The following is a 16,215-nucleotide window of genomic DNA, read 5'->3' as shown; positions in this document are numbered from 1 at the left end:
CTTTTTTCTTAGATAATTCCAAGAGAGCGGGTGGGAAGAGGGAGAATGTCAGGGTGCCACAGACAGGCTGTCAGACATGCTACGGCAATGTTTTTTTTAATGGTGCTTTAATACTTCAAATGACTTAACTATCAGAAGAAAGACTGATGATTATAGAATTGCTAAAAAAAGGTGGAGAAGGGGGTGCTGGAAAGGACCCTGAGGGTGGAAAGTAGAAATTAACATCTATTAAATGCCTGCTATATGCTACACTGCTAGTTGCTTTGTGTATAAAGTCATGTTCTACATCATGACATTTTGGTCAATGACAGATGGCATGTAGCAGTGGTCCCATATGATTATAATGGAAGTGAAACATTCCTATTGCCAAGTGACATTGTAGCCCTTGTAATGTCATAGTGCAATGACATTTCTTTTTTTATAAATTGAGTGCAGCCTAAGTGTACAATGTTTGTAAAGTCCACAGTAATATACACTAATGTCCAAGGCTTTCACATTCACTTACCACTCAGTCACTGACTCACCCAGAGCAACTTCCAGTCCTGCAAGCTCCGTTCATAGTAAGTGCCCTGTACAGGTGTATCATTCATTTTTAATCTTTTATACCATACTTTTACTATGTTTAGATATACTTAAATACTCAAGTACCTATCATTGTATTACAATTGCCTACAGTATTCAGTACACTAACATGCTGTACAGGTTTTCAGCCTAGGAGCAACGGGCTATTCCATACAGCCTAGGTGTGTAGTAGGCTGTACCATGTAGGTTTATGCAGGAACACTCTATGATATTCACTCAGTGATGAAATCGCCTAATGACACATTTCTTGGAATGTATCGCCATCGTTAAGTGTCACATGACTGCATACTAGAGTACTTTGAAAAGTTCGTATAAAGATTTGTATTATCTTTTAATTCTATTTTCCCACAAACTTTCTGAAGTACTCTCGTATATATAAATAATCCTACAATCTTATGATTTAAGCATTTTTTTTTTACATATTTACAGTTTAGGAAACTGAGGTTCTGAGAGATTGATTGAATTTTCTTGAAGTCTCAGTATTAATACAGAGTAGAATAAGTCAGTCTGATTCCAAAACTCATCTCACTAAGTATCCTTGCCCCTCCCCACCCCATCACACCCTCCTGTATTAAAGGTGAGCAAACGTAGACCCAGGAAATTAAAAGGTCTTTGCACATTTCTCAGTCCAGTGCAGCAGGAAGCAAAAGAGAAGAAGAGAGGAATCCTTTTATCTTCACCTCCCATCCTTCGTGTCTTTAATGAGGTGTTTTCATCACCACAGAGATTTTGCTGTTAACACAGTTTGAATTTCCTTCATGACAGGTTCATTTAAGTGATGTGCATTTAGTGAGTGGATAAAGTTGTCGCAGTTTGGAGCTCAGGTGGTCACATAAGGTAAGGAGGGCCAACTCCTTTCAGTAACTCCTGACCCAGCAAGCCAGCCAGTATGCAGAGGACTTGACAGGGACTTGCACGTACCTCCGTGTGAGCACGGGCCTGCCTGTGCATGAGTGCAAATGTTCAGAGATCAAGCAGAAGTGACTTTTCTTCTTTTCATCTCTCAGTTGATTACTGCCAGCTGGACCACTCTGCACATCCTAGGAAGCTTAAGGAAGTTAGTGGTCCATAAATCATCCACTAAGCCTCCAAATGAGACTCTATTGAAAATGGTAACAGTAATTCTATCAAAAGTATGCTAGGGTTGTGGCCTCATCATTATTGTCATAACATCTTCTGAGTCAAGTCACGATCTTTGCACTTGCTGTCTGATGCTGGCATTTGGAGATAAGCTTGTGCTATGTGTCATTAAGCCAGGGACTTCTAATATAGGAAGGAATTGGTGCTTTCCAGCTTGGTGAGCATGAGAGAGAAACAAGGAAACTAGAGCCAAACCACTTTGGGGGAGTCTGGATTCCTCTCATGCACTCCTGAGGGTAAGGTCTCTGTGATCTGGCCATGCTTCTGTGCTTACACTGGAGTTGCCCAAAGGTGATGGAAGGCTTTGTGGATAGGACCACTCCTCAGTAATATCAGCAGCAGTGATTCAGGATCGTGTAAGAGAAATGGTTCTCAACTCATAAGCAGGAAACTGACTCTACTATCCTCACTGTGGCTCAGCCAGAAATTCACCATGTGACCTTAGGCTAATCACTTAACTTGCCTGCACCTCCGTGTTCTCATGTGTGAAAAGGCAAAAATGGTATCCAATCTAACTGTGTCATAGGATTGCTTCAAGGATCAAAAGAGCTCACACATGTGAAAATTGCTTTAAAATATTACTGGCCTTATATGATTAGGGCCAGTGTTGCACACCCCCGATCCAACACTGAAGTCCTATTGGTTCTTACACCTTGTAACTCTTCCATTGTGGTAAGTAGAGTTATGAGAAGCTCCAAGGTTCTTGCCCTCAGGTGCACAAGCTCTGTGTGATCTTCTCCCTCTGAGTGTGGCTGGGAACTGCGATTAGGAAGAGAGAGTCATTACCGTGATGATGTTAGCTTATGGAACAGTCCAACATAGCAGCCTGGAGTGGGATCTCTCTGGCTGGCCTCGAAGATGCAGCCTCCGTTGAGTTTTACAGATGCAAGGAAATACATTCTGCCAACAGCCAAGTGAGCACAGGAGAAATCGCAACAAAGAAGACTCCAACCCCAGCCAACACCTTCTTGTTAGCCTTGTGATACCCTGAGCAGAGAACCCGGCTAAGTTCTGTCCAGACTTCTGACTTATAGAACTGTGAGAAGATAAATAGGTGTTATACGAAGCTGCTAATTTTGTGGTCACTTATTATGCAGCAATTAAAAAAAATTTTAATTTATTTTTTTTCATTTCCACTGCTACCAAATACATTGCAATTACAACAAGTATCTTTTTTATTTTTTAATCTAGACTATTGCTGTAGTGTTTGTGGAGCCAGTCTTTCTTTATCTTTCCACCTGGTCTCCTGATAATCTATTCCATACTGAGATATGTGACTTCTATATGCTGCCTATCCTCGATTCTCTGGGTAAATATTTTTTCTCATTTTTACGTTTCTGAATTACGGCTGTGTCCCACGATGAATGTGCATATTTAGTGTACTGCTTATTCTCTTCTGCACAAGCTATTATCAAATTGATGGTGCATCTTACCAATTGATGGTATCTAAGAATTGAGGAACTCTGGCAGTTCTGTTTTAAACATGACTGTTGTAGCACGAAATAAATTCTACTGAGAGCCCAAAGATGCCTCCTGAGAGGAGAAAAGTACGTTCCCTTCTTAAGAACCTCTTCAACAGCATCAGCATTGAAATACACTGGTGCCCAGGGCTTGCTCTAGGAAGAAGCTGCTAGAGGCAACCTCAGGATTTAACATATTTGAATTTATTTTTTCCTTCTCGTTGTTGCAGATTGATGATACCCCAGATTCCTTTGTCACCTTCCTCCTCTTTGGCACCAATGACCAGCATCTCTGGTACAGATGATTTCCCGATTCCCAAACAATGCCACAAATAGTGACACAGTTCTTGTGATTTTCCCATCTATCTTGGCTCTGATCTATCAGAGAGGCCATCTGGGATCTCTTCCTAGAGGTCCCAGGCTATTCCATTTATTTTCTTTCTCAGGTCTTCACTGGGTTTATTTTAGGCATAGGAGAGAGAGCTCTAGCACAGAAGCCAGAAGGCTCAGACATCAGTCATCAGTTGTATGACCTTGGGGATGGCATTCCTCCTTCCTCTGGCTTCAGTTTTCTCACCTGTATAATGAGATGTTCTCTAAGGTTTTTTCTCCTATTCTCTGGCTAAGCCCAGGCTTAACTTTTGCCTCCTCCTTTCAAATCTCCCCCAAAGCCATAGCAGAGGGTGAGTACTACAGTGGAGTCAGTCCATGATATCGAGGGCTCATGGTCTTCCTTGGGCATCCCAGCAGGAAGAGGGGGAGAGGCCTGGGCCCTCTGTTCATCCTGCTGTTCTCAGCAGGTGACAGAGCCATAACCCAGATTTCCTACAGCACATTTTAAAAAAACACAACCAGACTAACTGACATCTTTCTGTCTCGATGTTCATTCCTGCAGATGTTTCCGGTCCTCATCACTTTATCATAATTGTTATGATAAGCATTTCTGCCAAAATGGTAGTAAAAACTCAATTTTCCTGAGCAAAATTAACAAGAGAAAGTGTTCACGGCTCGTGCAACCTGGTTATTAAGCTGTAGCAGGAATTGGCTACAGCTGTGAAATAAGATATAATTAAAGTCCGGGGCCCTTCACCATGTATCTGGTTTGTGCATTTGCAATGTTGTAGATACATGAATTACTCGGGCTGACCAGCTCAAGCTGTCAATCGGGAACCTGTCCAGTGGAATTATATCTATCTGAATGTCAGAGAGAGAGAGAGAGGCAAGTACACACCTCCAGGAAAGTACAGCAATAATTTGGCTGAATGCATAAGGCACAGAAGAGGAGAAAGACACCCCCATCCCACCATGTGGGCTCCCACTTAGCTCTGCTGTCAGCTGTGCGATCTTGGATGAATCACTTGTCTTTCTGATTCTTAGCATGTGCTTTGGAAATATAGGGAGAGGACAGAATACTGTTCATAAGATGGTCGGCTCTAACATTATTGGCTGCTATTCTGTTTGTACAAGATAGAAAGGACAGGCCTCACATGAATAACTGGGAGCCGTAAGAGTCAAAAACATCAAAGATTCATTAGGGAAAGACAAGACAGATGAAAATTAGCCGGGAGACACTGAACAGTGGACTCCGTTACCCTAGTCAGTCTTTTATTTTCCAATTTATATGGACATTTATATCTCCTTAACACTTTTTTTCTGGATAATTGCATTTTCATTAAGCTCATATATAGTACTCTTACCTGCTGAAGCTCTTGGCTGTTAATGATGTTTTGTTTGTTATAAAAGTTGAAGGGCATTTTGTGACTGACTTCTGCTCTGCTGCACCCCCAGACACAGTCGTGTCTTCCAATGTTTTACGTGCGTTTCAAACGGAAGGTTGTGCGTACTCTGTATTACGGGTCTCGGGACCTCAGTAGACACTGGAGGTGTTGGCTTCACTTATATACCTTAGACCTAGTGGAACAGGCTGATGTTGAGTGGGAACGTTTCCCGTGACTTACTTGTTCATTTGGATTTCAAAAGATGCTGGTGTTCACACATTGGATTCCTCTGAGGCCATGGATAGTAGTTTACAGACAAGGTTCTGTTTTGGAGCCATGGCATAGGACAGAAATATAATGGTCAGCAGAGCATCTGGAATCCGAACATCTGCCTCCTTGGCTAATTGACTGGGAGAAGAAGTCCTTCACAGTTGAGGGCTGGGGTGATGAATTACAGGTTCATTTCAAGTCACTGAGGTCACTGTCACCCACCACTCACTGGATGCTTTTAGCAGTTTGTCCACATGTTTATTGGTCTCTCCTAAAACCTCAGAGAGGGTCCATCCTTCAATTCCTCCCTTGTCTCCTGTTTCTTCCCTGCAGGACCTTGTTAAGAACAGCCCTGCATTGCTATGGTTTTTTCTTCACTGCCAAATAAGCTGTGTGGAGCAGGGTGAGCTACGTGTTCTCTCTGGGTCTTTGTTTCCAGAACTGATGAATGTGAGAAATGGACTAGACAATCTCCAAGTTTTCCTCTAAGTTTGGCCTGTCACGCTTCTTAGACAAATCTAAACAGCCGCAACTGAATTCCAACAGAATTGCCGTAAGGATTCTTAGACCATTTTTTTCTTGCAACCATTTGATTCAGGTTTCTGGGGATTGAAGTAAACCCCTGTTTCAGCCCCCCTCAGTGTAAAAGCAGGTGAATCTTAAATGGGACAACTAAGAGAAAGAGTGAAAGATCACTAAAATATATCAAATATTATGGGTCTGGTTCTGTGCTGGGCACTGCCACCAACATCACCTCATTTGGTAGCATGTAGAACTTAGAGGACAGACTCTAAGTTCCAACTTCCTAGGTTCAAAGCCTGTCTTCAATACTAAGTATCTGCATGGCTCTGGGCAAGTTACCTAACAACTCGTACCTCAGTCTCCCAATCATCTGTAAAGTAAGGTAAGAATAACCTACCACATAGTTATTATCCAAAATGAAATGTGTTGTACATGTAAAGGACATAGAAAAGAAATAGATATGTAATAAATGCTAAATGAATGTTAACTAGTATTACTACTATTCAGTCTTAATCACACACACTTTTACAAATAGGTAAACTGGGGCTCAGAGAGATTAAGGAGCCTGCTTGAACTCATCTTGCCAGTTAGTGGCAGAGTTGAGACCGAAACCCAAGTTCATCTATAAAGGGCTTCCTAGATGAGGGTCTGGAAGAACTATCTTCCCCCTCCATTTTGACTTACATAGCACCACCATGAAAACATACTGAAGAAGTCTGGGACTCTCTGTTCATTCCCCACTTGTAGACTCCTGACCGGGCAGGTGGCTGTTTCCTCGGAACAGCACGTGATTAGGCTGAGGCCAGTCAGGAAGCCCCGCTGGTCGGGGACCGTGCCACGTACTTCAGATGGGCTCTTTCTACTGGCTGGTGCAGGAGAGGCAGGGAGCATGCTTCCTTCAAAGTCAGATGTTCACCAGGAAATAGGTAATTCAGCCTCTCGGCAGCTTGGCTTCTGCATCCAGGAACTGAAGCTTGGTCCACCTGCCCTGTAGGGTTGTGATCGGGTGGTGCAGTATCATCCCCCTTGAGTGTCCTGAAGTGTTGTGTGAGAGACCTCAGCTCGGGTTTGTTTCTTTTCCACCTTCCCTGTTCTTTCTCCAATTGCTGCTTGAGCTGATAATTCCTTCCAACAATCTAAAACTATGTATCTATGATCTTTCAACCATTTCTGCATTTTTATATATAAAAATAAAAGCTTATTGAGGATTGTAATTGCTCAGGGATTTCCCTCCGTGATGTCTCTTTGGGTATCCAGAGTTTCTCTGCTTCTCGTCCTGTTTCTGATGTTAACGTTTTAATAACACATTCAGAGTGTTTTTGTTTTATGAATTCTACTATAGATGGAAGTTCTCCCCAAGAGAGGTTTTTAAAGCAGGTGTTTTTAAGTGAATGACTCAATATCCATATGCACATTTCTGTGACTGAAAGCCATTTTTTTCTTCCAGATGTCAAATGACTTGATTTTTCAGGCAGCTCTGAGGTGGTCACCTGCCTTGTTTAATGATTTTTCTGCCTTTCTCTGAGGCACTTGAAAGTCCTGCATGTGTATGATGATGTGTGTGTGTGCTGTATAACCAGGAAAGTTTGTCCACAGTTTCATGTAGACCTCCTCATCTACATTGGCTGGAAAAAAATAAGTAGCTGTCACATCTATGAAAACATCTTGAAGAGAAGGCCTGACTCAGCAATAATCCACATACCTATTCTGTTGGACTTCTCTCCTCCCTTCTGGTGGTGACCTTGCAGGATCTACCTGATCTGGGAGAACCTTCTGGTTTTACTCCACACAATGCAGACGGATGTCTTTGGTACAGCTTACCAGACAGTGCACAATTGCTGGGCCCAGAGAGGTTAGTGCGGAGAGGAGAGAGAGAGAAGAGAGCTGACCGCTGGTGTGGGAGTGTGATCCTAACAGTTTCCCAAACTGTTGTATCTAAAGGACTGTCCTTCTGGGAGATATTAATAGGGATTCCTCCAAAGCTATGGTCACAAAAGCCTGGGCAATACCATGCTTTCAGCCTTTTCCCAGAGTGTCAGGATGCCTGTTCATAGATTCGGTGTTCTCTGAGTCCTGCGATACAAGTATTGCCTTTCTTTTCCAGCATCTCCCAAGGTTCTTTCGATAAGGAGCACATGCATTGCTGCATATACAGTATGATGCTGCGGAATGCTGTCCTGCAGGACGTCGGTTGTGATGAGCCAATGAAATACAGACAGAGATCTTCTGGAAAGGATGAAGGATACTCGGTTCATTCATTTTGGAGCAGACTGGAGCAGTTGCCTCTGGTCTTGCAGATCACAGATCTTGAGGGTACAGAACACTAAGGCCAGGAAGGACCAGAGAGCCAGGCAACCCAACTGTCCCACCTTGCTCAGTGGGAGAAAGAAGCTTTGCTCAAGGTCATCAGGTAAGTAGTGGCAGGATGGAAATGACTGACACTGAGTCTTGCTACCCCTGCATGTGGTGCTGCTGAGCTAACTGCCACGGCCCAGGAATGTGGAATGGGGACAAAGAGAGATTAGCAATGCAGAAGAAAAGATGCAGAATAGACAAAGGGGGAATTTTTGGACACTGAATCTTAAACTGGGTGACCGGGGGTGGTGGGGGAGTGGCAGAGCTGAGATGCACATAGAGCATATTTCACAAGCTTCTGGCGAGAGTTAAAAAAAGTATCAGAGTATAGAAGAAATTGTGTGTGTCTAGGAAAAGGACGTGGGGAGGAGGGAATAGTGCCTGCGGAGAGCTCCAAACACTTGGCAGAGAATGACTTCTGGGGCCATTTGGCAGAAATTAGGGAAAAGAAAAAGTAGGCACACTCCACTTACGAAGAAAAGACATATGGGGATTCAGATTATAAACAGGCAGAAGAGGAAAAATAAGGACTCATTTTTCTGAGATAAAGACTCTCCGGGACGGAGGCAATGCTAAAATGTGTAAGTTGACAGTAATGATGGATACCTTTATTTTATAGCACTTTACAGTTTACAGAGCACTTCTACCTGGGTGGTCTTACATCCCCCTGGCAGTGGCTGCTCAGCCAGGTGCTTGCATAATGACAGCCAGGAGGAAAACTGGCGATAAAGCTCACCGTGAAAAGAGGAGAGAAGACAGAAAGGAGGGAAAGAATGATTTCTTGGATTTCATCAGTTTATGAAAATAACCCTGCACAGTAGAGCAGTTAAGCACAACTCTGGAGGAAACAGCCTGGGTTCAAATCCCAGCTCTACCACCTAATAGCCGCATGACCTTGGGTACGTTATTAACCTCTCTGTACCTCAGCTTCCTTAGATGTAAAATGGTGATAATCACAGTACAACTTCCAAGGATTTTTTTTTTTTTTTTGTTTTGGTCTTTTTCATGACCGGCACTCAGCCAGTGAGTGCACTGGCCATTCCTATATAGGATCCGAACCCGCGGCTGGAGGGTCGCTGCGCGCCCAGCGCTGCACTCTCCCGAGTGCGCCACAGGCTCGGCCCCCAAGGATTTTATAATAACTTTGTTTTATATTGCTAAGACAGTAAGACCTAGTAAGACCTTGGAAAAAGTGTGAGAAGGCCCTTATCAGAAAGTAAATTCCTCTACAGTAGATACTATGCACTTTTCTTGCGACCATCGATTGATTTAGTGTTTAATCCATTTGAAAGGAGGGGCTTTTGAGTTGGTAATATAAATGTATACACGTGCAAAGTCTGACACAGGGAGCAGTTAAGCTGCAGGTGTTTGATCTGAAGGGTGGAAAGTGCCTTCATAGTATCTCAAGACCCAGAAAATGTTCAAGTTTTTGGTCTTTGGGGAAAATGGGGACATGTGTGGGCCCTACTGCCAGCACCTGCTGAGTGTCTTCACCTCCTTGCCTGCACACTGTGATGCCAACTGTCCCCAGAAAGTAAGTAGTATCAGCATGGACCCCATGGGGCTCTCTCACCTGCACTCAACTGATGGCTTCAAGGTCGAGCCTTAGCCCAGTGGCTAGAGTCTGCCACCAGATGACAGCTCCTTCTACTCCTGCCTTCCTTCCCCTGGGCCACACATGGTGGCTCAGCTCTTCCAAGCTCAAAAGCAGAACGAGAGCATCTCTCAGGCAGGTGTCGCTAACCCTGCTTACTCTTTAAATTCCTGCATAAGATACTGCATGGTATGGTCTGAGATTAACACAGCGCCTGGCATGTAGTAAGTGGCAGTGTTTGGAAGATTTGGGGTTCTGGTATCTTTTGCCCCGAAGGGCTGGTTTACTCACTCTGAGAACCCAGGAGGGTGGTGCAGTGACTGTGCCCAGGGATAGCCCCGGAGCCCACCTGAGGCATGGCATGTCTGGGAACATCTGGACAGGGATAGTTCCCCTCCACTTGTGGCAGGCACCGTTCAGGACAGTCAAGTGAGCAGGATGTCTGAGTAACAATAAGTCCTCAGAGCTTCTCTAGAAGGGCTAAGTACAGTAATTTGTTGTAATGACTCAAATTTAAAACAATAACCCAGAGGCATAATAGCCCAGGCCAAGAATACCTACTGCCTGTGATGGGTTGTTAATGGGAAACAAATGATTTGATTTGGAGGCAGAGGATTTTCAAATGGCTTTCTCTCTGGCTGTGTACGGTGCAGTGCAGAGAGCTAAGATTTCCACCAGGGTTCATCTGCACCACGTCCTCTGCCCGCCGAGGGCCATTCTCCTGGCTGAGGCCCCTTCTACTGCTTCACTCTCCCCACGGCTGAAAGCAAATTTCTGAGACTTCTCTCATGTGCTCATCTCTCTCATTTTTCCCTTCCTCTTCCCTCTCTGTCTCCCTCTCAGTGAAGCTGCTGCTTCAGAGCCACTTTCCTAAGTGGGAGATGAGTAAATCCACTGCAGCTGCACAACCTGCTCCCAGCCAAGCAGAGACGTGCTGGGACAGGGTGAAAATTTGCCCAGACCTAGGAGAGACCTCGCTGGCCACTCTGAGGCTCTTGTTGACCCGATGGGAGGCAGGTCCAGGGAGGTAGTGTGACTGCTGCAAGGTCTCCCTGCTGTGCAGTGCGAGGGCTGGGATGTAAGCCCTGCTCCACTGCCTCCACCCTTTCTCTGGGGGCTTCCCACCTCGGACTGCATGACTCAGGAGCCTGGCACAGCTTCTTCCCGGCACCATCTCTTGGGAAGCCCAGGGGTTAGAGGGCCTCATGCTTCAAAGGAATTTGAGAATCTTAAAGGTCACTGAGCCTGAGCACTCATGCAGGGAAATGGTGTCCTCTTTCCCTTTCTAGGTCTCATTCCTGCTTCCTGGACCTGCCTCCCGAGACCCACTACAGATCTGCTCAGACTTTACCACATGCCAGCATCTGCCTGTGCCTCCCCACAGCAGCGGCCATTCTCCCAGAGCCCTTCACTCTGCGAATGCACACTGATGAATTCAAGGTCAGGGTGAGTGACAGTTAACTTAATGGTTGGCCTCTTACGGGACTACCCAAGTAATTAATCTCTAAGGGTGAAATTCACATTATCATTATGGCAGGCTAAAAGGAGCACACACGCAGACACACAGACACACACAGAGACACAGGACACACACAGACACAGATACACGCTTTCTGTGGGAGGCTTTCAGAATTCAGCACTAAGAAAGCTGGCCCCACTCATGATTCCTTGCAAGAAAATAAATCCTTTGTGCGGAGTCAACATATTCAGTTCAATTCAGCAAATAGTCCCATTAGTGGATTGACTTGTGTCTTCCAAAAAACTATATTCAAGTCCTGCTAACTATGAGTGTGACTTATTTGGAAATAAGGTCTTTGCAGATACAATCATGTTAAAGTGAGGTCATATTGGGTTGGGAGGGCACTAATTCAATGACTGGTGTCCTCATAAGAAGGGGAAAGGATATAGAGTTGCACACACTGGAAGCACACCATGTGACGATGAAGGCCGAGACTGGAGTGATGCCAAGGGATGCCAAGGAATGCTGCCAACCATCAGGAGCAGGAAGAGGCAAGGAGGACTCTCCCCTAGAACCTCCAGAGGGAGCAAGTCCCTGGTGACATCTTGATATCAGACTCTGGCCTGCAGGGACAGACAGACGGACCTGGGTCCCATCCTGACTCCTTTCACCTATAACTTGCAAATGGTGTGTTCTTGGGTAAGTTGCTTAACTTCCTGGGCCTCAATAAAATGAGATTTGACATTGCATTGATCCCATAGGGTGGCTATGAGCATTGACTAAGCTCATACCTGCAAGGTGCTCACAGGAGTCCTGTCAAAGAGAAGGTGTTTGGTAAAGAGTAGGTATCATTTTACCTCAAGGAAACTGGGTTCCAGAGAGATGTTACAGGCCAAGCTGGTCCTGATACCATTATCAGACTGGTGGGTTCTTTGAGTAGCACTGGATCATTCATTTCAAAAGCTTTTATCAAGAGGCTGTACTTGTCATCATGAAGAGTTTCAGCCCCGGAATTTGACAGCCCCAAATGCAATCTCAAACCTTATTAATTACTAGCTGTGTGAGCTTGGGCTTGTGCAATAGAGACATCAACCTCATCGCGTTGTTGTGTGGGTGAGATTAGAATGAATGTAAATACTTAACTGCACATTGGAAGCGTTCATAAATGTCTGTGGCTATTGTTTGCATCTGCTAGGATTAAGTTCAGCTGTATGTAACTAAACAATAGTGACTTAAAAAACCATCATGTTCATTTCTCCATAAAAGGAGTATGGAGATATGCATCCATGAATAATGAGGCAGTGCCACAAAGTCGCCAGGGACCCATATTTTTGCTCTGACATCCTCAGTATGTGGCTTCTATCCTCGAGGTCACGTTGTGATCCAATATGACTGCTGGGGGTCTAGCTATCAAGGGAGAAAGTATGCATGGGGAGGAGGTAAGGCAGAAGACATAAAAGACCACCTCTCAGCGAGGTGGCCTCCTTTCTTTTCAGATTTATTGAGAAATAACTGACGAGTCGGTGCCAGCTCCCAAGTTGACACTTTGCTTCTATCTCATTGGCCAGAGCTTGATCACATGGTCCAAGTTGCTGTAAGGGAGGCTGGGAAATAAAGTGCAGCCCAGGCTCTGTTATGAAATATAAAGGAGAAATGGATAGTGCGGAGGAAAGCAGTCAGATTGTTGTTGTTTTTATAGTCGTTATCTCTGTATGCCAGGAACCTACTTTTTGCAATGTTGTAAATGTTGTAAAAGAGGAACATAGTATGTGACGTTGGATACTCAGCAGAGAGAGCTTAATTCAGTCTGAAGGCATCACAGAAGACTTCACAGAAGACGTGATCTTCTAGGTGAGGTGTGGTGCTTGGGTGGTTTGCCCGGACAGGCAGGAACTGCTGGAAGAAGGCACTAGGCACAGAGAGTCTGTGTTTTTCACCAGCCTGGCCCTTGCCTGCTTACAACTGGGCTTGTTGGGAATTGTGCTACTGAGGGAGGGGACAGACTCCAGCAGCTGTCCTGGAACTTCTCTTATGCACATGGTTTCCAGGGCAGATAGCAAGGGGCGCAGAGCCCTGCTGTCCATGAGGGTTTCCCAATTCTCCATTCCAATCTCACCAGACAGCAATCTATGTGTTAAATTAAAACCAGCTGGTTATTGAGAGAAACATGCTTATTGAGAATTAACTGCCATGTGCAAAATGGGTATTTACTACGTACTTGTCAAACATCACTGAATTTGTGTTTAATAATCTTTTTTTCAATTAATTCACAAAAATGCATCACATTAATTCTAAATTAAAGGCATATTTGTGAAATTTCAATTCACAACATCATCAGATTTTCTCTTCCCAACCTGTTCCTTTCACCAAGGATGGGGTACAGGACAAGATCACCCCCCACCCTTTTCCCTATTTCCTTCCCCTCACTCCTAGATCTTCCTGTAGCACAGGCACCTGGAACATTCGGATGATCTAAACTGATGGGTTCATCTTGGCCTGTGTCAGCCTCTCAGTAGTAGAAAGCCTTGGAATACCTACCAAATAGATCTCCTTTCTTTATGGTGTAGGAATAGAGTGTCTGGCTGGGAGTCAAAAGACCTAGATTTTAACTCTAAATTTTGTTATGTGACCTTGGGCAGTATATGTAAATGCTCCTTAGAGCATTTATATCAGAATAAAATTAAGCAGGTTTCTTAGAGATATTACTATGTTAATGTACACAAAGAATCTCCAGCTGGGGAATAGATACAGGTTTTCTAAAATTTATTTGACTACAAAACTTTCTATTTCTCTCTCTCTCTCCTCTCTCTCTCTCTTTTCATGGAGCATCTGGGTGGATTGGTGATGTGAGGAAAATATTTTGGAAGAGGCTGGGCAGGATGATTTACAGGATCATCTGGCTGTAACATTTTAGAATTTTGCTTCTTAGTCCAGGAACTTGGACTAAGTAAACTTTTGAAGGATAACTTGGCAATATGGTCCTCTGTCCACCAGACACCCCAACTTCTGCCCCTACCTCTGGCCACCTTAGAAGAGATGTGCAGACATTTCCTGTCACCCTCCAAAGCCCTGCCCTCTGTGAATATGCCAGACCAGGGTAGGACTGGAATAGTCTCTGCAGCCCAGGCTACTCCATGCTGCAGCCGGTGGCATTTAGCACTGAGCCCCTCATCTTCCCCAGCATAGCAATGACATGCTCAGTACCTACCCTGGAAATGTCTACCTGGTAGCAAATGCCCTGAGGGTCCATTATCTTCCAGCAGTGCAGACAGCCCTTGCACAGGGCATGGGGCATCTTACAGAAGCGTGATTCCTCTCCCTGTTTACTGAGCCATGTGGCTGCACTTAAGCTGGGATTGCAGTGAGGGGCTGGCATAGCCCATCCTCCTTGACACGCTATTACTGCTGGTGCCCCTGTGCAAAGCTGGCCACTGCACCTGTCCATAAACCTCAGCAGCTGTGTGGACACCCCATTGCCACCATTGAGGACTGGGAAGTCCCCACCTAGCCAAAGAGGAGGCTTCATGACACTACCCGTGATGCAGGCCCAGAAAAGGCCCTTACAGAGGCTGGCTGGTTGATGCCCTGGCTACCCCCTTCCCTGTCAAGGATCTTTGAGGTCATTAAGATAGTGATTATAATGTCTCAGGACCCCTTTACATTCTTAGAAATTATTGAGAACCCCAAAGACTTTGGTATATGCTAATTATATCTGTCAGTATTGATTGTAACAGAAATTAAAACTGAGAAATTAAAAAAGATTTATTTAAAAATAACAGCAATAAATCCCTTGCAAATTAACATCAACAGGACACTTTTTTCTTCCATGAAAAAATAACTATATCTTCTAAAGCAAACAACAAATACAGCAGGAATGGTGGCTTTGTTTTACATTTTTGCAAATCTCTGTAATGTCTGGCTTAACAGAAGGCAGCTAGATTCGGTTACCTGCTGCTGTAGGTGGTCTGCTGTGCTAGGTTGTCCTGGCTGAAGTAGATGAGGACAATCCAGCCTCATGCAGGCAGATCTCACAGGCTCCCCTGAAAAGGTGCTGGGGGTGCCCAGTGGTCCTTAAGACACTCTTTGAGAACCACTGACCAGCATATACCCTGTGGGGAGGTGTAGCGGCGGGGTGTTGTTGGGTAGAGATGGTCTACACAGCAGAGAGGCAGTCACTTCTCAGATCACACGTGTTTCTTATGCCTGGGCTATTGCTCCAGCCTCCTAGATTGTCTCCTGAATTCTGTGGATTTTTTTTTTCCATTGTGAGCATCCTCCACCCAAAAGCCAGAGTGAGGTTTTTGGAGACAGCTTCAATTGTATTACCTCCTTGCTCCCAAACTTCCGATAACTCCCCATCTCAGACTCAGACCCCAGCTCAGAGGCCTGTGTGCCCTGGTGCTTGCCTGAGTCTCCTACCTTGTTTCTTAGTTCTCTCTCCCTTGCTTGCCTTGCTTTAGCCATCCTGGCTTTTTCTCTCTGTGTGAACATAGAAGGCTATGTCCTGATTGAGGGCTCTTGCCCTGTCTGCTCCCTGTCCCTGGTGTACCTTCCCTCCGATATTGGCATGGCTAGCTTATGCTTGCTATTCAGATTTCAGTTTAAAAGTCACCCATATAGATTTGAACATATTGCCCTCTTTTATTTCCTCCAGAGCCTTTATCACTATCTATAATTGTCTTGTTTATTGTGTTTTCTTCTTTATGATCTGCCTCCCCACATGAGGAAGTAAGTTCTTTTGCAGCAAAGACTTTGTGATATTCAATGCTGTATTTTCAATGCCTAGAACAGCATCGGGTACATAGTAGATGTGCAGTGAATATTTCTGAATGCATGAATGAAAGAATAGTTGTATGAAAGAATATTTAAACTGAAAATCAGACCTAGTTTTGGATTCCAGCTTTGTCACTTCCTAACTCTGTGGCCTCGGGCAAGTTTCTTGAATTTTGGTTTTCTGGTAAGTGAAACACTGATAACAACATCTATCCTATACGATTATTGTGAAATTAGATGAGATAATAAATCTAAAGCACTTGTCCTATAAAAATCATTCTAAAGTTGATTCTCCCTCCTTTTCCTCTCTCTAACCTAGCTTGCCAGTAATGCCTCTAGCTC

The sequence above is a fragment of the Cynocephalus volans genome, chromosome 2 (assembly GCF_027409185.1).
Source record: "Cynocephalus volans isolate mCynVol1 chromosome 2, mCynVol1.pri, whole genome shotgun sequence".
Classification (NCBI taxonomy): Eukaryota; Metazoa; Chordata; class Mammalia; order Dermoptera; family Cynocephalidae; genus Cynocephalus; species Cynocephalus volans.
The sequence above is the reverse complement of the archived record's forward strand: the minus strand, read 5'-3'. Positions refer to the sequence as shown.